Source organism: Bufo gargarizans, chromosome 1, assembly GCF_014858855.1.
Source record: "Bufo gargarizans isolate SCDJY-AF-19 chromosome 1, ASM1485885v1, whole genome shotgun sequence".
Classification (NCBI taxonomy): Eukaryota; Metazoa; Chordata; class Amphibia; order Anura; family Bufonidae; genus Bufo; species Bufo gargarizans.
This window is the reverse complement of record NC_058080.1, coordinates 493,763,488-493,786,269: the sequence shown is the minus strand read 5'-3', so window position 1 is coordinate 493,786,269 and position 22,782 is coordinate 493,763,488. Positions and strand designations below refer to the sequence as shown.

The window sequence follows — 22,782 nt, the reverse complement described above, 5'->3', positions numbered from 1 at the left end:
CCCAGAACTATGGACATGTGAATGGACCCTAACTATAGGAAATGCAAGATAAATATGACATATTCCAATTTTGTCTGTCTTTGCCAGATTTAAAATCTATCCTTTATAATAATAATAATAATAAAAAAATAAATATTCCAACTCCACACGTGCACAGATATTACTGGGACTGGGAAAAGGAAAGAGACAACTGCATCATCTTTGTGGATACAGTCCACATCAGTAAAGACGACAGATTGCAAATCACATTTCCAAACCTCGCCAATTGGCTAACTGATGCCTACATCTACACAAGAGATCAAATACCAATACTATACTACTAGCAGTAATACAAAGTAACGGTGCCAATACATCTTCTATAGCTGTCAGCTGAAAGCTATTCCTCCCGACTCCCCCATACACATCCATGCTGTTTTCTTAAAGGAAATGTGTCACCATTTTATCTGCCAGTTAAAACCAGATAGTAACACACATCCCTTTTTTCTAATTTGTTTTTATTTTCTGATTGTAGATTTTTATTTTATTTTATTTCCTGAACATTATTATGGGGACGGCCATCTTGCCTGAGCTGTTCTTAACAGCGTTTACAAAGCATTAAAAAAAATAGCTTTATGGCAGCCCCAAGGTCCATAGACACAATGGACTGAAGGGGACCTCATTGACTTCTATGGGAGAGTTTCCTAGGCATGCTCTATGCCCTGTGCAGAGGACTTTGTGCAACCGTGCATTTATTTTCAATGGTAAGAGGGGAGAAAGCCGTTCCCAAATCCCTGGCCAGAACAAAAGCATTGGGAGTTGAAATTTAACTTGTCTAATCCTTCTTTCTCCCAACAGAGAGGTGGGAGGCCCGCACACACATTAGATAGTTGAAAGTTTTGGCTTATGATGACCAAATATGTATATGGCCTTAAGGAGGACCTTTCACTGGTCCTGACATTACAATATTAGTATCTGGTAGAGTAGGGCATTATCAGTAGATGTCCATGCACTTTTTTCAGATGCGCTGTTCCGTTCCCCCTCTGTGCCCCCCGTTCTCTTTTGTCGCCCTGTATGCTAATTAATAGCATCAGTACAAGGAAGAGGAGACGGCTGTGTTTCTCTAGGGGCGTCTCATTCTCCCTGGGGGAAAAAAAGCTCACCTTCTCCCTGGCTATGACGCGGTCTGCTGCGATTGGGCAGCTCATCTGAAAAAACGACATCTACTGATCATGCCCTCAGTAGATCATTTCCCAAACTCGCGTTCGGTTCCAAGGTACTACTTGGAACCAAACCCGAGTTTGGGAAATGTTTTTGTACAGAAGAAATTGATACATGAAGTTATTATGTGAAGTCTCGCGAGACTTCACAAAGTAATAACTTCGGCTCATAGGAGCCAATACATTCTAATACTGTACAGAGCGCTCTCTCTGTACAGCATTCAAACAAACGATTCGCTCATCCCTACTCACAATAGATGATGGTCACAGCCACCCTCCCGACCTGCACAGGTCACTTGAACACTCTCTCATAAACAGGGCCGTATTTGCCACTAGGCACCGGAGGTCCAATGCACGACACCACTGTGAATTGTTGTTCACTGTAGCACTGTTGCACTTTAGTGGAGCAGTGATAAGGGGGATTCAGGGCATGGGCAAAGCAGGGCCGATACAATAAGTACCGTACTTCCTAGGGTACATCGTTTAAAGGGAACCTGTCATGTGGATATTTGATTATAATCTAACTAATTATATACAATCATTAACTACTAAAAAGTACCTTAGATGTATTCACTTACTAGTGTGACAGATGGTTACCTCATAATATACACACAAAGATGCCGCATGCTAATGAGCTGATTCGAGTCCAGCGTGATGTCATTGAGTCCAGCGTATATATTTAATTCAGAGCTATAGCCACTCCCCTGCCCACCTGCTGCTGATTCATATGGAAAATAACTGTCAATCAGCAGCAGGTGGGTGGGGAGAGTCAGGAGCTCATGAATATTCAGGACTCATCATTATCAGCTGGAGCTTTTCAATACAAGATGTTGGCAGATTGACTGGGTCAATTAAAGAAAGTGACCCAGCATTTTGCTAAGAGAATCAGTCACTTATATATGTTGCCCTTACTTAGGACACCATAAAACTGGTGTTTGGGTAAAAAAAAATGGTTTGGGTAAAAGTTATAGCGTTTACAAACTATTTACAAAAATGTGAATTTCCGCATTTATTCTTTTCAGTTTGTAGACTCAGGAGTCATGGAAGTAGGGGGTAGCAAGAAGAAAAACAGCAATTCCGCAGTCTTTTATGCGTACATGATATTAATCGTGTGATGTTTGATTACTGCATGACGGCATAGGATAGGTTTAACAAGTGGCCTTATAACACAGCTAGCATTAATGTCATACAGTGCCCAGGGGCGTACCTGGAGGGACTGTTTAATGTGATGTTGTCCTCACGCACCACATTATAACATTTTCTGTAGTGATTCTGTTTGTGGTGTTCTTATGTGGAGTCATTATGGGAGGGGGATTGATTAGGAGATGGCACCACTGATGACGCCATGCCCACCAAACTCAGCTGTCTAAGAGAGTGAAACATACCACCATACAGATTAATGGCTAATAGTGTGACACAGCTATGATAAATACCAAGACTAAATATATATAAAATTCAGAAACAGTATTCAGGTATTATCCGTTTATCCATGGTAGTGATGATCAATGATGGTATAGAGGTGTTAGGCTAGTTTCACACCTGCAGTGTGAATTCAGGCTGTTCCTACAGAGAATTCACTGAATCCGGCACTGTCAGATGCCGACAGAATGCCCGCCAGCCCCATCAAATATAATAGGGTCGGGCAGAGATCCGGCCGCATTCCGGCCAACAATGCAGAGTCATGACAATAACTGGTGATTATAAATGTGCCTATAATACGGGTGTGTTGAAGGTTTACAACAGCCTGATGTGTAAATATGTCCTGCCCATAAAAAATCTGTCTATTGCGTCTATGACCCATGTCGTTGCTGTCAGTGCCAGGAAGTTTTGTTGCCAGTGTGAAAACTGCACCGTTTAAGGATGATTTTCTTTCAAATATAGTGACATTGAAAATTTAAAATATCGCCAAAAATGTGATTGAAACAATTAGCCATTTTCTGATAATACATTCCTTTTAACCCCTTACCGACATATGACGTAAAAGTACATCATGGCAGCAAGTGACTTGCCGCATTTTTAAGTACTATTACATCATGGTGATCAGGCGGGCACCGGAGCGGTGAGTGCCCGATCACTGCAGGGGCCCAGCAGTCCCTAATAGCTGGGCCCCTGCTGTATCCAATGGCATCGCTGTAAAAGCTGATGGCGGGCGGATTAACCCCTTCTATGCTGCGGTCAGCGCTGACGGCGGCATAGAAGGTGCATGCGGCGGGGACCCAATAGGTGACAAGGCAGCTCGATGCCGGGCAGAGGCTGCCCAATGCCTTGCACGGCATCGGGACCTGCCTTCTACGGAGGACGAGGAGATCTAGCCTCAGGCTGGGTCTCCTAGGCAACCTGTTAGTGTATGACTCAGTGTAATACACTAACAGGCAATGCATTACAATACAGATGTATTGTAATGCATTGCAGAGGGGATCAGACCCTCAAAAGTTGAAGTCCCAGAGTAGGACAGAAATAAAGTATTTTTTAAAAAGCAAAAAAAAGTGTTTTTAATAAAAAATATAAAGTGTTAAGTAAAAAAAGAGAAAACGCCCCTTCCCCCTGATTTTATAAAACAAAAACATTGGAAAAAAACACACATATTAGGTATCACCGCGTCCGTAACGACCGGCTTTATAAATATATCACATGATCCACCTCGTCCGATAAACACAGTAAAAAAAAAAAACTGTGTAAAAAAAGCAATTTTTGTCACCTTACATCACAAAAAGTGCAACACCAAGTGATCAAAAAGGCGTATGTCCCACAAAATGGTACCAATAAAACTGTCACCTCATCCCACAAAAAATGAGCCCCTACATAAGAAAATCGCTCAAAAAATATAAAAACTATAGCTCTCAGAACATGGAGAAATGAAAACATTTTTTGTTTAAAAAAAAGCTATTATTGTGTTAAAGTAAAATAAAAAAATAAAAAAGTATACATATTAGGTATCGACGCATCCGTAACAACCTGCTCTATAAAAATATCACATGACCTAACCCCTCAGCCGAACACCGTAAAAAAATAAAAATAAAAACAGTGCCAAAAAAAGCCATTTTTGTCACCTTACATGACAAAAATTGCAACACCAATCAAAAAGGCGTATGCCCCCCAAAATAGTACCAATCAAACCTTCACCTCATCCGGCAAAAAATGTGACCCTACCTAAGACAATAGGTCAAAAAATAAAAAAGCTATGGCTCTCAGACTATGGAGACACTAAAACATAATTTTTTTGGTTTAAAAAAATGCTATTATTGTGTAAAACTTAAATAAATGAGAAAAAGTATACATATTAGGTGTTGCCATGTCCGTAACGATCTGCTCTATAAAACTGTCACATGACATAACCCCTCAGGTGAGCGCTGTAAAAATTAAAAAATAAAAACTGTGCCAAAACAACCAATTTAACCACCTCAGCTCCCCTAGCTTAAACACCCTTAATGACCAGACCACTTTTTACAATTCTGCACTACACTATTTTCACCGTTTATTGCTCGGTCAGGCAACTTACCACCCAAATCAATTTTACCTCCTTTTCTTCTCACTAATAGAGCTTTCATTTGGTGGTATTTCATTGCTGCTGACATTTTTACTTTTTTTGTTATTAATCGAAATTTACCGAAATTTTTGCAAAAAAATGAAATTTTTCACTTTCAGTTGTAATTTTTTTTTTAAAAATACATTTCTATATACATTTTTCTCTAAATTTATTGTTCTACATGTCTTTGATTAAAAAAAAAATGTTTTGGTAAATAAAATGGTTTGGGTAAAAGTTATAGCGTTTACAAACTATGGTACAAAAATGTGAATTTCCACATTTTGAAGAAGCTCTGACTTTCTGAGCACCTGTCATGTTTCCTGAGGTTCTACAATGCCCAGACAGTAGAAAAACCCCACAAATGACCCCATTTCGGAAAGTAGACTTCGCTGATGGGCATAGTGAGTTCATAGAACTTTTTATTTTTTACCTTACAAGGTCTCATATTCCACTAACTTGTGACAAAAAATAAAAACTTCCAGGAACTCAGTATGCCCATTATGAAATACCTTGGTGTGTCTTCTTTCCAAAATGGGGTCACTTGTGGGGTAGTTATACTGCCCTGGCATTTTAGGGGCCCTAATGCGTGAGAAGTAGTTTGAAATCAAAATGTGTAAAAAATGCCCTGTGAAATCCAAAAGGTGCTCTTTGGAATGTGGGCCACTTTGCCCACCTAGGCTGCAAAAAAGTGTCACACATGTGGAATTGCCGTACTCAGGAGAAGTCGGGCAATGTGTTTTGGGGTGTCTTTTTACACATGCCCATGCTGGGTGAGATAAATATCTCTGTCAAATGACAACTTTGTATAAAAAAAATGGGAAAAGTTGTCTTTTAGAGAGATATTTCTCTCACCCAGCATGGGTATATGTAAAAAGACAACCCAAAACCCATTGCCCAACTTCTCCTGAGTACGGCAATACCACATGTGTGACACTTTTTTGCAGCCTAGGTGGGCAAAGGGGCCCACATTCCAAAGAGCACCTTTAGGATTTCACAGGGCATTTTTTACACATTTTGATTTCAAACTACTTCTCACGCATTAGGGCCCCTATAACTCCAGGGCAGTATAAATACCCCACAAGTGACCCCATTTTGAAAAGAAGACACCCCAAGGTATTTCGTGATGGGCATAGTGAGTTCATGGAAGTTTTTATTTTTTGTCACAAGTTAGTGGAATATGAGATGACTTTGTAAGAAAATAAATAAATAAAATCATCATTTTCCGCTAACTTGTGACAAAAAAAAAAAAAATTCTAGGAACTCGCCATGCCCCTCACGGAATACCTTGGGGTGTCTTCTCTCCAAAATGGGGTCACTTGTGGGGTAGTTATACTGCCCTGGCATTATAGGGGCCCAGATGCGTGAGAAGTAGTTTGAAATCCAAATGTGTTAAAAATGCCCTGTGAAATCCTAAAGGTGCTCTTTAGAATGTGGGCCCCTTTGCCCACCTAGGCTGCAAAAAAGTGTCACACATGTGGTATCGCCGTACTCGGAAGAAGTAGGGCAATGTGTTTTGGGGTGTATTTTTACATATACCCATGCTGGGTGAGAGAAATATCTCTCTAAAAGTCAACTTTTCCCATTTTTTATACAAAGTTGTCATTATAGAGAGATATTTCTCTCACCGAGCATTGGTATATGTAAAAAGACACCCCAAAACACATTGCCCAACTTCTCCTGAGTACGGCAATACTACATGTGTGACACTTTTTTGCAGCCTAGATGCGCAAAGGGGCCCAAATTCCTTTTAGGAGGGCATTTTTAGACATTTGGATCCCAGACTTCTTCTCACGCTTTAGGGCCCCTAAAATGCCAGGGCAGTATAAATACCCCACATGTGACCCCATTTTGGAAAGAAGACACCCCAAGGTATTCAATGAGGGGCATGGCTAGTTCATAGAAGATTTTTTGGCACAAGTTAGCGGAAATTTTTATTTTATTTTTTTCTCACAAAGTCTCCTTTCCGGTAACTTGTGACAAAAAGTTCAATCTTTCATGGACTTAATATGCCCCTCAGCGAATACCTTGGGGTGTCTTCTTTCCGAAATGGGGTCAGATGTGGGGTATTTATACTGCCCTGGCATTTTAGGGGCCCTAAAGCGTGAGAAGAAGTCTGGAATATAAATGTCTAAAAAAATTTACGCATTTGGATTCCGTGAGGGGTATGGTGAGTTCATGTGAGATTTTATTTTTTGTCACAAGTTAGTGGAATATGAGACTTTGTAAGAAAAAACAAAAAAAAATAAAAAATCAATTTCCGCTAACTTGTGCCCAAAAAATGTCTGAATGGAGCCTTACAGGGGGGTGATCAATGACAGGGGGGTGATCAGGGAGTCTATATGGGGTGATCACCACCCTGTCATTGATCACCCCCCTGTAAGGCTCCATTCAGAAGTCCGTATGTGTTTTGCGGATCTGCGGTGTCCGTGTTTTGCGGATCCACGGATCGGCAAAACACATACGGACGTCTGAATGGAGCCTTACAGGGGGGTGATCAATGACAGGGGGGTGATCAGGGAGTCTATATGGGGTGATCACCCCCCCTGTAAGGCTCCATTCAGAGGTCCGTATGTGTTTTGCGGATCCGATCCATGGATCCGTAAAATACATACGGACGTCTGAATGGAGCCTTACAGGGGGGTGATCAATGACAGGGGGGTGATCAGGGAGTCTATATGGGGTGATCACCCCCCTGTCATTGATCACCCCCCTGTAAGGCTCCATTCAGAAGTCCGTATGTGTTTTGCGGATCTGCGGTTCCGTGGATCCGCAAAACACGGACACCGCGGATCCGCAAAACACATACAGACATCTGAATGGAGCCTTCCAGGGGGGTAATCAATGACAGGGGGGTGATCAATGACAGGGGGTGATCAGAGAGTCTATATGGGGTGATCAGGGGGTTAATAAGTGACAGGGGGGGTGTAGTGGTGTTTGGTGCTACTTTACAGAGCTGCCTGTGTCCTCTGGTGGTCGATCCAAGCAAAAGGGACCACCAGAGGACCAGGTAGCAGGTATATTAGACGCTGTTATCAAATCAGCGTCTAATATACCTTTTAGAGGTTAAAAAAATTGCATCTACAGCCTGCCAGCAAACGATCGCCGCTGGCAGGGTGTAGATCAGCTAGTTTACCTGCACTTCCTGTGAACGCGTCCAGGAGGAATAACAGGGCCGCCGCAAAGACGCAATCCTGTGTGCGGCGGTCCTGAGCTGGTTAATAAAGAATGATCAAAAAATAATATGTACCCAAAATTGGTACCAATAAAAACATCAACTCTTCCTTAAAAAAAAACAAGGCCCTGCACAAGACGATTGGCAGAAAAATAAAAAATATTTTTTTTACAAAAATGCCTTATTATCCAAAACTGAAACAAACAAAGAAAGTCGACATATTTGATATGATTGCATCCGTAACTACCTGCTCTATTAAAACAGCACATGATTTACCCTTTCAGATGGAATGTTGTAAAAAATAAAAACAGTGCCAAAACAGCCAATTTTTTTTACTTTGCCTCACAAAAAACGTAATATAGAGCAATTAAAAATCATATGTACCCCAAAATTGTACCAATAAAACTGGCACCTTATCCCATAGTTTCCAAAATAGGGTAATTTTTGGGGAGTTTCTACTGTAAGAGTGCATCAGGGGGGCTTGAAATGGGACATGGCATCTAAAAACCAGTCCAGCAAAATCTGCCTTCCAAAAACTATATGGCGCTTCTTTTCTTCTGCGCCCTGTCGTGTGCCCTTACATCAGTTTACGACCACATGTGGGGTGTTTATGTAAATCGCTGAATCAGGGTAATAAATATTGAGTTTTGCTTGGATGTTAACCCTCGATGTGTTAAAGAAAAAAAAGGATTAAAATGGAAAATCTGCCCAAAAAGTGCAATTTAGAAATTTTATCTCCATTTTCCTTTAATTCTTGTGGAACATCTAAAGTGTTAATAAAGTTTGTAAAATCAGTTTTGAGTAACTTGAGGGGTGTAGTTTCTACAATGGAGTCTTTATGCAGGGTTTCCACTATTTAAGCCCCACAAAGTGACTTGAGACCTAAACTGGTCCTTAAAAAGTGGGTTTTGGAAATTTTCTTAAAAAGTTTAAGAAATGCTTAAAAAAAAAGCCTTCTAACGTGGCAAAAATAAAATTACATTTACAAATTGATGCCAACATAAAGAAGACATATGGGAAATGTTAAGTAATAAATATTTTATGAGGTATCACTTTCTGTTTTAAAAGTAAAGAAATAAAAATGTTTAAAATTGTGAATTTGTCCAAAAAAAATTTAAATTTGGGATTTTTTCATAAATAAAGTTGAAATATATTGACTCAAATTTATGACTATCATGAAGTACAATCTGTCCCGAGAAAACAATCTCAGAATGGCTTGGATAAGTAAAAGTGTTCTAAAGTTATTACCACATAAAGTGACACATGTCAGATTTGCAAAAAATGGCCTGGGCAGGAGGGCGAAAACTGACCAGGGTAGAAGGGGTAAAGGGATTCTGTCACCAGTGACCTTTCTATCCAGCTGTTAACATGCACACATAGCTGTAGCTCCTGAATAAAATGTTGTTTTTGTTTTTCTTTATCAATATAAAGTGGGCATAATACACCATAAGTTATAAAAATAAGGTGTATATGTATGACAAAATACAATACCACACAACAATCTCAGAGTTAAAACCCTACTCATCTTTATTGTGACATATTAAAATCACAAAAAAACTGTTAAAATTGGACCCATACCCACACAAATACGGGAGACCATATCAAGATATCTACACCTACGAGAAAATGAGAAGCAACAATTGCAAACAGTAACCATTTATAGATGCCACAAAATGGGTAAAAATTAGGATATCGTGTATCCATATGCAAAGAAAATATATATGAAGCAGGGGGGCCTGGCCGGCCATTAAGCAGTGAGGAGCTCTGTAGGTGCTCCGCTGCATCTCTGGCGATATTACCAGCATACTCACCACTCCTGATGGGCAAAACCTCCCGCACTTCTTCGCCCGGCAATCTGACTCCCCGGGTCCGGCCCTGCATGACCGCACTATGCGCTCCGAAGATGACGCCGGCACTCAGACCTTGTGGCCTACAGAGTCGCCGCCTGCCGCGCCTAGGAGCCCTTCCTTGTAGCTTCAAATACGCTGCTCTGAATCTGTGCCCTCTCTGGTCTCCCATGTTGAGCCCAATGAGCAGCTCCAAGATCCCAACCGGGCTTCTCTATCGCCACTGCAGCTGCACTCCCCATGTGCTCGCTCTGGCCACATTGGCCTACACCCGCCGGAGTCTGTGCCTGGACCCCGCAATGGACCACGGCACCACTGGTCAGTCCAGTGAGATTACGTCCCCCCTGCTATCCCCATCAGTGGCAGCTCCTGGACCTGTTAGCCAGGTGGACTTTACTCTAAGTACCTCAACCCACCCTTTCTGGCCCAGAGGACCTTCACATGCAGTTTCAAATGCACCAGAGGCCAGCCCTGGGCCTGCCTATGACCAGCCACCACTAGTCTCTAATTCTCCCCCCCCCCCACCCGAAGCAGCCCATTAACCACCAGCAGTGGTCCCCCAACTCATCTGCTCACCATAAGCCAGCTTCTCCTAATGTGCGAGATCCACTTCTTCCACCCCCTCGTTCCCCCCGGACGCTCCTTGGCAGCATCTCCGCACTGGTCCACTGGCTCTTCCTGGGACAGCTCCCATCCATAGGTGTCTGAGATGGTGCCCCCTGGCCCTGAGAATGTAGCAGGTCTCGCAGCCGTTCCTCTCCAGGAGTCCCCGTTGCAATCTCTGATCTCTGAGATTTTCATCCGCAGATTTATTTGACGAGGACTCTAGACCGCCAACCATGGCAGATCTACGTGCTCTCATTTTCTCTCTACCCTCTAAGGCGGACCTGTTTAGTTTTGCTACTAACATCTTACGTGAGTGCAAACAGGAGTACCCCAGACACGATCTGAGGTGACAGCACTCGACACAAGAGTGAACTCTGTCACACAAGACCATACAGCCATATCCGCGGCTATCAAAGCTTTACAAGATCAGAGCCAAACCCATGATGCCCGACTCTATGTCCTACAACAACAGCTGGATGATATAGAGAACCACAGTCGCCGCAACAATATCCGGATCAGAGGCCTCCCTGAGTCAGAAGCTACGGCTGACTTACAGCCCACGATTGTGGGAATATTCAACAATATCTTAGGCCGCCCTCCAGGAAGTCCCATAGAGATTGACCTTAGACGTCCTACTTCAAACGGTGCTAGACCTAGAGATGTCATCTGCAGAATTCACTTAATTAAAGAACAGATTCTGAACAAAGCCCGACATTTGCCTCCTTTGTCCCACGAAGGGGCCCCCATCACGCTACTACAAGATCTTTCCCGTCACACTCTGTCACATCGGGTGGCCCTATGACCTTTCCTTGGCCTTCTCAGAAACCGTGGAATCCCTTACCATTGGGGCTACCCATTCGCCCTATTTGCGGGCCCTAAGGGACGTGTCGCTGCTTTCCGTAACCCCAAGGATGTGACCTGGGTCCGTGGCCCTCTATCCACCCACCAGTTCTCCTGCATTCTGCGGTATTATCTCCGTCCAAAATTCCGGATCAGTTGCTGGAATGCCGGATCCGGCATTAATTTACTAGAAAATACTGCAATGCCGGATCCGATACGCAGAGCGGTAAAAATGTAAAAAAAAAAAAAAAAAAAAAAAAAAGAAACGGATCTGTTTGTCCGTATGACAAACGCAGAGACGGATCCGTTCTTGCAATGCATTTGTGAGACGGATCCGCATCCGGATCCATCTACAAATGCTGGCCATTTGCATGCAGATTGCCTGATCCGGCAGGCAGTTCCAGCGACCGAACTGCTTGCCAGATCACTCTGCTGCAAGTGTGAAAGTAGCCTACTTTCACACTCGCATTTTGGCTTTCCGTTTGTGAGATCTGTCATGGGCTCTCACAAGCGGTCCAAAACGGATCAGTTTTGCCCTAATGCATTCTAAATGGAAAACGATCCGCTCAGAATGCCTGTTTCCCTCCGATCAGTCTCCACTCCGCGCTAGAGGCGGACACCAAAATGCTGCCTGCAACGTTTTGCTGTCCGTTTGACTAAACTGAGCCAAACGGATCCGTCCTGGCACACAATGTAAGTCAATGGGAACAGATTTGTCTCCCATTGATTTTCAATAGAGTTCATGACGGATCCGTCTTGGCTATGTTACAGATAATACAAACGGATTCGTTCATGACGGATGCATGCGGTTGTATTATTGTAACGGATCCGTTTTTGCTGATCAATGATGGATCTGCAAAAAATGCTAGTGTGAAAGTAGTCTAAGCAAATGTAAGGGGTTTCCAATTCCCTTCCTTCATCTACAATGGCCCCGTTCTCCTAGTTAGCTGAGTGTCACATGACCTCTGATGTCATCTTCTTTCCCTGCTCTGATGAGGTTCTGTGCACAAGCCTGAGGAGCAGGAGGATAATGTCTGCCTCTGTGTACGGAACAACTGACCTCTGATGTCATCTTCTTTCCCTGCTCTGATGAGGTTCTGTGCACAAGCCTGAGGAGCAGGAGGATAATGTCTGCCTCTGTGTACGGAACAACTGCGAAGGTGGTGCTGGTTGGAGCAATAAGCCACAGCCCCTGCACTGCCTGATCTGCTGGCTTAGGCTGGGTTCACATCACGTTTTTGCCATCCGTTTAACCCATACAAAAGACGTATATGTTAAACAGATGCCTCAGACTGATGCCACACAGTGGCATCCATCCACCATAGAGTTCCATTGTAAAAAAACAAAAACAAAACACATACGTTATCAGTATATACGTCAAACGGAGGCAAAAAATATGTTGTGAACCCACATTTAGCGGTCTGCCCTGTGTCTCCCAAGAGGAGACTGGATTCTTCAGCAAAGTTTAACCCCTTCTGCCATCAGCAGCACAGACTCAGGGTTGGAGGCTATGCCTCAGGTACTGAGCAGCTGCAGGGTTTCCTCATCTCCAGGCAGTGAAGAGACATATGCTGTGCTGTGCAAACACAGAGCTGAGAAAGGCTGGAAAAGTTCTCCCCTCTGTACTCTTCTGCTGTCTGTTGAGCATTGTGTATCAGAAATGTCACTGTACTGTATTGCTGGAACTTGTAGCCCCACACATACAACATGAGTATTCCAGCAGTTAGACTGCAGGCAGGGCAGCAATTTTATTCACTCCCTTTGCGGAGCAGGGTGAGGAGAAAGGCTGCCTTGGTGACACCTACAAATATTCATGAGAAAAACCTCAGATTGTTGTTAAACACCCCCACAGCTCTGCAACTGCATGCCAACAAAGGGACAGAGGTTTTTGCCTAAAACTTGCTTAGCTTATGTATATATTGCTGACCCACAGTGCTTTATTTTTTTTAAAAATAACTCGGACAACCCCTTTTAACGGAATTGGGGTGTGGCCTAATGTGTAACACGTTATGCCACAATTCTGTCAATATGCTATGAGATCAAAGCCCTTGCAAAAAGCCTTTTACTCTTTCATGTATTGAGATCATAAAAAAGCATGTTATATACATCATTATTATAAATACTGTGGGGATGTGCTCGTGGTAGGCTACGGTAGCAGCGGCAGTATTGAGGCAATCACAGACAGTCTTTGTGATACACCGTGACTTTATTCACACCAAGGGAAACCAGACAATGTGCAGACCACACAGGTGCATATCCACATAGTGCATAGAACAAAAGTCCTTCCATAGCAAATAAACAGCAGGTTTGAGTCACCTTGTTTCCGGACAGACCACACCGTCCTGCAGGCTTCTAGCTACCTGCTTTTGTCTCCCTCAGGCCAGAGCCCCTTCCGCTTGTAGCACCACAGGTCCCAGGGCTATCCTTCAGTTTGTGCTGCGCCCAGTCTCTCCTTGACCAGCACTCTCTCTCCACGATGCTATACCGGGTTTCTGCTGGAGTAAGCTTGCGGCTTAGAAAAAACACGGGGTGCTCTTCCCCGTTGAGCTCCTGGAAAGCACAGCCCCTAGTCCTACTCCCAAGGCATCTGTTTGAACTACAAACTCCTGCTTGAAGTCGGGCGTCACCAGAACCGGAGACCCACAAAGGGAGAACGCCTCCTCCTCCTGCTCCCCCCAGCGAACCATCACCGACTTTCTACCCTTCAAGAGTTCGGTTAACGGGGCTGCCAAGGTGGCAAAAATGGGAATAGACCTCATATAATACACAATCAGGCCCAAATATGACCGTACTTGCTTGGACGTACGAGGCCTAGGCCAATTCCGGATTGCTTTGACTTTATTCACTTGTGGCCTAATGACTCCGCGTCCCATCACATACACCAAATAGCGAGCTTCCTCTAGCCCCACCAAGCATTTTATTTTGGGTTGGCGGCCAACCCCGCCTTCCTGAGAGAGTCTATCACTGCCTGAAGTTTTGACAAATGATCCTCCCAGTCCGGGGCCGGGCTGAACACGACTATATCATCCAGATATGCGAAGGTATACTGGTGATGGGGCTTGAGGACGACATCCATCAGACTCTGGAACGTAGCCGGAGTGCCATGCAACCCAAAAGGCAACTGAAAAAGCCCCTCCGGGGTGACAAAGGCCGTCTTCTCCTTTTCCGCCTCCGTCAGAGGTACCTGCCAGTAGCCTTTCGTGAGATCTAGAATCGAAAAATACCTGGCTTTTCCCAGCCGCTCTATCAACTCGTCCACCCGAGGCATGGGATAGGCGTCAAATTTTGATACCTCATTTAGTTTCCTAAAATCATTACGGAACCGTAATTCCCAAACCGGATGGTTCATAAGGACAATCGTGCTAGTCCACTCACTCTTTGACTCTTCTATGACCCCTAGACATAGCATCGATCTTACCTTCTGCAAAATGGCCTGTCGCCGAGCCTCCGGTACTCGGTATGGTCTTAGGCGGACTTTAACCCAGGGCTCGGTGACAATGTCATGCTCGATCAAGGTGGTACGTCCAGGAAGGTCAGAGAATATGTCCCTATTCCGACTAACGAATTCTCTGACCTCTTGTGCCTGTTTGGTCGACAGTCCGTCCCCTATCGTCACCCCAGCGGCGTTCTCTGGAACCCCTGGTGACCCCGGGTCACTCCCTGCCATCCAGACAGAGGTCGGGCTGTCTCCAAACAAATTCTCTCTGTCTCTCCAAGGTTTTAGTAGGTTCACATGATATACTTGTTCGGGCTTCCGCCGTCCTGGCTGGTATATCCTCTGATTAACTGGGCCCACTTTCTCCTTAACTTCATAGGGTCCTTGCCACCGGGCCAATAATTTACTCTCGACCGTGGGTACGAGTACAAGAACTCGGTCACCCGGGTAAAATGTCCTTACAGTTATGCCGCTTCCATGTGCTCACGGACAATCGGCAACACGACCCCTATTCGGTCCTGCATTTTTTCTTATGTGCTCTATCACACTTTTATGAGGCGTAGGCTGTTGCTCCCATGCCTCCTTAGCGATATCCAGTAGCCCGGGGGGCGGAGCCAACGGAGCATGGTGGAGGACGCTTGAACCTTGAGCTCCTCACCACACCACCCGGCTTCTTAGCTACAACAGCGTTTCTTACTGCCAAACCATGGGCAAACTCAGCAAGGAGAGAGGGAAAGAAGCGGAGGCTACCCCGAGGGTCAAGAAGTCGCATAGCGACATGAATAAATTCTTCCAAAAGAAGTTGTCCCTCACGGCTGAGCGCAGCAAAATGGCGCCGGCTGACTACAGTGACGCGGCGCATGAGGAGGAAGATTCTGATGGCGCGAGTTCCTGCGCTCACTCCGAAGCTTAGGATCGGGAGAACCCGATGCCTATCACCAGATCCTTCCTGAAACATACTCTGGCGCAAGCACTCTCTCCAGTTATGAAAGAACTGGCCGATATTAAGGCTGAAGTGACTCACGTGGGGCACAGAGTTGAGGCCTTAGAGGAATCACAAGCAGCGGTCATCCAACACAGCAAAGGCATACAATCTCAAATGCAAGTGCTCCGCACGCAGGTAAATAATGCGTACCTGTACCTTGAAGAATGTGCGACTGAGAGGAATCCCGGAGACGGTCTCTTCTGAAGATCTGATGGAAGCGGTCCGCAGTGTATTTGCCACGCTGCTGGGACCGGACCGTGCGGCAGCCATTACAATAGAAAGGGCTCACAGAGCTCTGCGCCCAAAACCTCCAGCGGGCGATCCTCCTCGGGACACCATCCGTGCTCTGCTTAATTATCTGGACACTGCAGACGTCCTAAGAGCGGCGAGGGAAAAGGAAGAAGTTCTTGAGAACAATAAGATCCTGCTATTTCAGGACTTAGCCGCAAGTACACTTGCTAAACGCAGGGCCCTGCGACCGCTGATGGCGGAATTGAGAACGAGGAAGCACCCCTTGAGGTGGCTGTTTCCATTTGGTCTCAGCACCACCATAAATGGCCGACAGCTCCTGGTGAAACATCCAGACGACTTGCAGAAGATCTGGGAGGCTTTAGATATCGCACCGATGGACATTACACCTTGGTTGCCGGTGGCGGATTTTGACGAACTTCCCAAGTTAACTGTTCCTTCTCCATGGAGCCGAGCGGGGAAATTCAAATCCCCCAAGAAGAGACCTGGTACAGCGGATTGAGTTCCTTCACGTGAGACTTTCACAACTTTGCCTAACCTTTTGCTTTTTAGGGTTGTATGAAGGGACTGAATATCATAGTGATTTACTGTTTGATGGCTGACACCTATGTATGTTTATTGTAATACTATCCTGGGACAGGGGACGCAGTGTCATTATAAGATGGGGTTGTCCGCACAGTTTATTATCAATGTTCCACATATAGTGTGTTTATTAAGACGGACAGGATACAGCGGTGTCACCTTGGCTAGGGATAAAGAACACGGAAATAGATCCGTGGGTATATATATATATACATAGGTATCGTCCCCTTCATGGATCCCCTTAGCATCAGGCAGGTAATATGCTACTCAAGACCGGGTGGCGGTGCTCCGGATGAGATCGTGGCTCTCACCAATAAGTTACCTCCCCCCACATACATCACTATGTATGTGTTGAGGAAGGGTTGAGACGTATGCATATATATCCATGCATGCCTGCAAACACGTGCGGGCATGTATGGTATATATCAGTGTTTCCCAACCAGTGTGCCTCCAGATGTTGCAAAACTACAACTCCCAACATGCCCGCACATCCAAAGGCTGTCTGGGCATGCTGGGAGTTGTAGTTTTGCAACAGCTGGAGGCACACTGGTTGGGAAACACTGGTATATATGTGCATACATTAACCACAGCATCATGGGAGGATGTGCGCAGATGTGCCCAGCATCTGCGCACGTCTGCCCATGGTGATCCCCAGGGGCTCATGGTGGCCCCTGTGGGAAATATGTGCCTCCTTTAGACCGTGCCCCTTATAATATATATATGGCTGTGGCCCCTTATAACATTATGCCCCTTATATATGTGTATATATATTATCAGGACATATATGTGTATCTGCCATGGCTCTCCCCCAGGTGTGTGTATATATATATATATATATATATATATATGGGCCTATAACTGCCCATGTATGCCCCCAGGTTTATAATGAGTATATATATGTATATATATGCGCCCCAAGTATCTATATACATATATATATATATATATATATATATATATACTTAAATTTCCCCGGCGTTCAGCCAGTTCCTGCAGGGGGGTGGATATGTCTCCAGGTGGCTGGTGACTTCAAAGGCTAAGGGATCAATTGATTTGAGGCACTTTGTTGAGTTTATCAGCCTATTTACTATGCTCGGCCCCACCTTGTGTTTGTGACATGGCTGGGCGTGTGGTGCTGCTAGCCTCAGGGGGCCAACTGGCATGCATACGTCACAGTCACACTATGATGTCACATCCCTGAGGAGGTGGGAGGTGGGCTGTTTCTGAGGCTGATATAGGAGCCTGAAACCAGGAACAGGGGTGTCTTGCAACCAGACTACAATCAGAGACACATGGGGACTGCTGCCTGAAGGAAGAGAGGCCCAGATGCCCCTGGAGATGGCTGAGTATATGCTGGCATGGCATTGTACCTCTGCCCTTGCAGTGCCAACCATATTCACCCCTTTCCTGCCTCCAACTCCCTGTAATCTTATCCCTTCACTGCTGCCTGCTTACTCCAGTAGCAGCTGAGTGTGTGTTTTGGGGTGGGCTGCTAAGGAATGTATGTACAGCTAGAGTGTGGGGTGGAATTGAGAATTGTCTAGTGTAGCTAGGTTTGTATTGTGGTGTGTACGTCTATATGTATATATATTTATAACCATTGATCTATAAATATATAGAGATATAGCGTATAATTAGATTACGATTATCCCCCCTGGTTTACCCTTTCCCTACCCTGATTAACCCTTGGTTGTAACCCCTGCTTAAACCCTGCCACCATCCCCCCCCCCCCTCACTGTACACTTGCGGGGTATTTAACCCCTGCATTTCTGTACAGTTCTGATATTATCCCCATTGTTAATCCTTTGTGTTTGTGGTCGGCTTACACCCCTGTAAGCCCACCGTTAACCCTCGGTGTACCCCATAGGGATAGTATAGAACTAGATGGGTGGGCTGTTAATATTACTTGTATGTGTGAATTGTCTAGTTAGTTTATGGGTGGAATTTGGGAACGTGTAGTGTAGTTTAGGATTGTATATTTAGTGCTGTATTGTTAGTGTATTGTGTGCGTAGTGTATTGTAAGTAATAAATACTGTTACTTGTAACTATCTGTGTAGCGTGTAGTTATTGGCGATAGTTAATTCAGTAAGACGCATGCAGCTAGTGTATTGATTAGTGTAAAGCATAGCGGAAGTATTGTGATAATTTATTATATAAAGGCATAAATAGGCGGAGTCATCAATAGACGGTTCCTCCTATTTATGAATATTATTTATCGATATTTGCATAATATTGGTGATTAATATTCTCCCTTTACAGTATGTCATCTCTGTTGTCTACGATAGTGGATTTTTGGCTTACCTCATCTTCTATGAGGGGCCGATGTTAGGTTTCGTTCGTTTCTTGTTAATCCCCCCTGTCAGTCCGGGATTGGAAGATAATACTCTTTGTGTACCTCCTACAATTCTCATATGGCTGAAGTCGCTGAATGTGAATGGGTTGAACACGCCTCAAAAACGTAGCCAGGTATATCACTTGCTCAGGAAGGAAAAAGCTGACATCACGTTTCTACAGGAAACACACTTTAGGCATTTACATGTACCCAATATGGTAAATAAGTATTTTAACAGTTGGCATCACGCTACTTATTCGTCAGCAGCCAGGGGAGTTTCTATAGGGATTAACAGCAACATTCCCTTGGTGGTGTTGGATAAAAGAGTAGATCCCGAGGGCAGGTATTTGTTCCTTAAAGGGAGAGTCTTGAATTCCATTGTTACGCTCGCTACCTTGTATGCCCCCAATGTTAAACAGGTGCCATGGGTGGTCCAGACATTAGAAGACCTTAAGACATTTACCGAGGGGACCCTTATTGTGGGAGGTGATCTTAACCTGGCTTTAGAGTTTTCAAAGGACTCCACGTCCAAGCATGCTTCTGTCCCCAGGAAGCAGATACGTAGGATTCAAATTAGCCTAACAGATTTGGGAATTTCTGACATATGGAGGGTACTCCACCCGAGCGATAAAGATTATACTTATTTCTCCCAGGTCCACAGATCCTATCAACGGTTGGACTATTTGTTTATATCTAATACGGCCCTACTATCTGCAACTAGTGCTTCGATTGGGAGTATAACTGTGTTGGACCATGCCCATGTCAGGTCCTGTTTTAGGCTTCAGGACATTCCACCTAAAGCTTGGTCGTGGAGGCTGAATACCACGCTTATAGATGACATGGTTAATAGGGACCTCATTAAAGATAAAATACTTGACTATTTTAAAGTCAATGATATTCCTGAAACCTCCAAGACTATATTGTGGGAAGCCCATAAAACAGTTGTTAGGGGGGGAATTGATCAGTATGGGAACCAGGGTAAAGAAATTAAGGGCAAAGAAAGTAGAAAGGCTCTTAAGAAAACACAAATCCAATATGTCAGAAGAAGCTCAAAATAATTTGAATCTATTACGTTCTCAATTAAAAGATGTGCTCAATGTTACATCTGCCAGAGCTTTGCAAAAGTTAAGGTTTAAATATTATTCGCATGGACACAAGGGTTCTAAGCTAGTGTCGGCTCTTTTGAAGGCCCAGAGAAATAAGACCTTTATTAGTGCGGTAAAGACTAAATCGGGTAATAGAATGACGACGACCCCTGCCATTGCCGAGGAATTCTGTAAATTCTATACCTCGCTATACAACCTAGAGGACGCTTCTAGAAACGCTCCTCCCCACATGCAGGACCACATTGATACGTTCCTTCAATCCATAAAAATTCCTACCCTCAATGAAGCTGGGAAAGCTAGCCTATTAACACCTTTCACTATCCAGGAGATCTCTCCACACTATCCCGTCTGGCAAAAGCCCGGGACCTGACGGATTCCCGATTGCCTATTATAAAAAGTTCAAGGAGGTACTGTTGCCTCACTTTGCTAATTTATGTAACTCTCTGATGTCGGGTTCTTCTCTCACTCCCCAGGCCCAATTGGCTCACATAACTATTTTGCATAAAGAAGGGAAAGATCTGGAGGAATGCGGTAGTTATCGACCCATTTCCTTGCTCAATACGGATTTGAAATGGTGGGCAAAGCTCTTGAGCCAGCGCATTTCCAAATTGCTCCCAGAGCTAATAGGAGAAGAACAAGTAGGGTTTGTGCCAGGGAGGGAGGGAAGACACAACATCAGTAGAGTACTACACTCCATATTCGTGGCTAAAGAAAGAAAGATCCCGCTATTGCTTCTAGGGACGGATGCTGAAAAGGCGTTCGACAGAGTTAATTGGCTTTTCATGAAAGCCTGCTTGGTTGCGTTTGGTTTTCCTTTGCAGGTCATTGATGCTATATTTTCATTATACTCAGCCCCTTCGGCCAAAGTGTTGATTAATGGAACTCTGTCGGACGCCTTTCAGATTAAAAATGAAACTAGGCAGGGGTGCCCACTTTCCCCAACCCTGTATGTTTTGACTTTGGAGACCCTCTTATTGAAATTTAGACAGTCCCCCCGTCATTGAAGGATTGAGAATTGAAGGTGTACATCATAAGATGGCAGCCTTTACTGACGACCTTCTTTTGATGATCACGAACCCAGAGGAAGCCATGCCTCATGTCCTGGGAATTTTTGAACAGTTTGGAGGTGTCTCTAATTTCAAAATAAATATGGATAAATCCGAAGCCTTAGGATTCTCATTGGATCCTGTCAAAAAGAAGCAGTTAGAAGCTTTGACCCCCTTTAGATGGCCCTCTGAAGCTATAAAGTATCTAGGGATCATGGTACCGGCTAATCCAGCTCTCCTCTTCAGGCTTAATTATGCCCCCTTACTAAATAAAATAAAAGCTTTCCTCTCCAAACCCTCAATACCTAATCTTTCTTGGTTAGGGAGAAAAAATGTATTGACGACATACGTCCTTCCTCAGGTTATGTACACATTTAGATCTCTTCCAATCACGGTCCCAAAGTCGTTCCTGAACAAGCTGAAAACACTAATGGGTAGGTTTCTCTGGGCTGACAAAAGAGCCAGACTGTCTTATGCATTCTTAACCAGGCGCCGGGAAACAGGGGGGTATATCCCTTCCGGACCTGTCTATGTACATTCAGGCTATACATTTGGAGAGATGGTTGACCCTTTCTAGGACGCAACCTCTCCCCCTACATATTTATCTAGAAAGGGCTCTTCTGGGAGAGAATCAGGAACACCTCATTTGGAGACACAGTAGCAAGATTCCCAGTAGACAGGTAGTCTTAAGCGACATCACGAGGTGTACAATTATGCACTGTAATGCTACCTCAGCTCTCAATATGGGTCGGAACTGCCTTTCACCCATGGTACCTCTTCAGCTACTTCCACAAATACTCTCAACCACGTCGAGTAGACGACCCAAGATCTGGGGATTTGTTCATGATCTCATATTGGGGGACTTAGTGAAAATTGGCCCAAGGTCGGACTATTACACTGCCTTGACTGGTAAACCTGTGGATGAGATAGATATGATTCAAAAATGGGACTTCGAAAGTACATGTGCCAAATGTGGTACGAGAAAATGAATCTTATCTGTAGGATGGAGGAGTTGGCTGGGTGGGAAAATAATAACAGGGACTTGTTTCTTAAAACGTGGAAGCCTTGGCTTGTGCATATGGAGGAGAGGTATGCTCAGGGCAAGGGCTAGTATCGTCTTCATTATGGTGGTATAGTAGGTAATGCATGTTCCTTCCATTCACATCCTTTATATCTCAGAGGTATAAGTACTGTGGTAATAGCCATGGGATTGAATATTTGACATCCTGACTGACTTGTTTTTCCCCCTCCCCTTTTCTGTCCTTTTGTTCAATGGTTTGTATGTATTTCTCTTATACTGCCTCGAGTGGGTGGAGGCGATGACTGGGAGGGTGGTTGTCTTCCAGCCAATTCTATATCTTGGTCACAGGATAAAGTAGCATGAATGGAAGAGTTAGTTGACTCTAGCCTTATAGGCGGATACATGACATCTCTTACTTGTGGCTGGGAAGACTCGCCCAACTGGTTGACCCTCTCTCTGCTCAGTATGAAGGTCGAATTGATGCAATAATGTTGACTGTGCTGTATTTAATATCCGATGTACTAATTTGAACACTGTATGTCTTTATGCGGAAAAAAGGTCATAAATAAAGATTTTCCAAAAAAGATATCCAGTAGCCCACGGAGATGTCGCCCATATAACAACTCGAAGGGCGAGAACCCCGTGGACGCCTGGGGCACTTCCCAATCTCTCCCGTCCTTAGCCACGACTCTTTTTAGCATGGACTTCAGGGTCTTATTAAACTGTTCTACGTTTGGGGACGGTAGACGGACGTGTGCAGGTGTTTAATATTTAATAGCTTACACAATTCCTTAGTTTTTTTGGACATAAAGGGTGCCCCCTGGTCCGTCAGAATCT

The 22,782-nt window shown here is 44.4% G+C and overlaps 1 protein-coding gene across 1 annotated transcript in view; it reads right to left on the bottom strand.

Annotated features, from left to right (window-relative positions):
- CDH24 (cadherin 24) overlaps positions 1-22,782 on the bottom strand; it is a 205,797-nt gene that overhangs the window by 143,513 nt on the left and 39,502 nt on the right. The gene's annotated exons all lie outside the window — the stretch shown is intronic.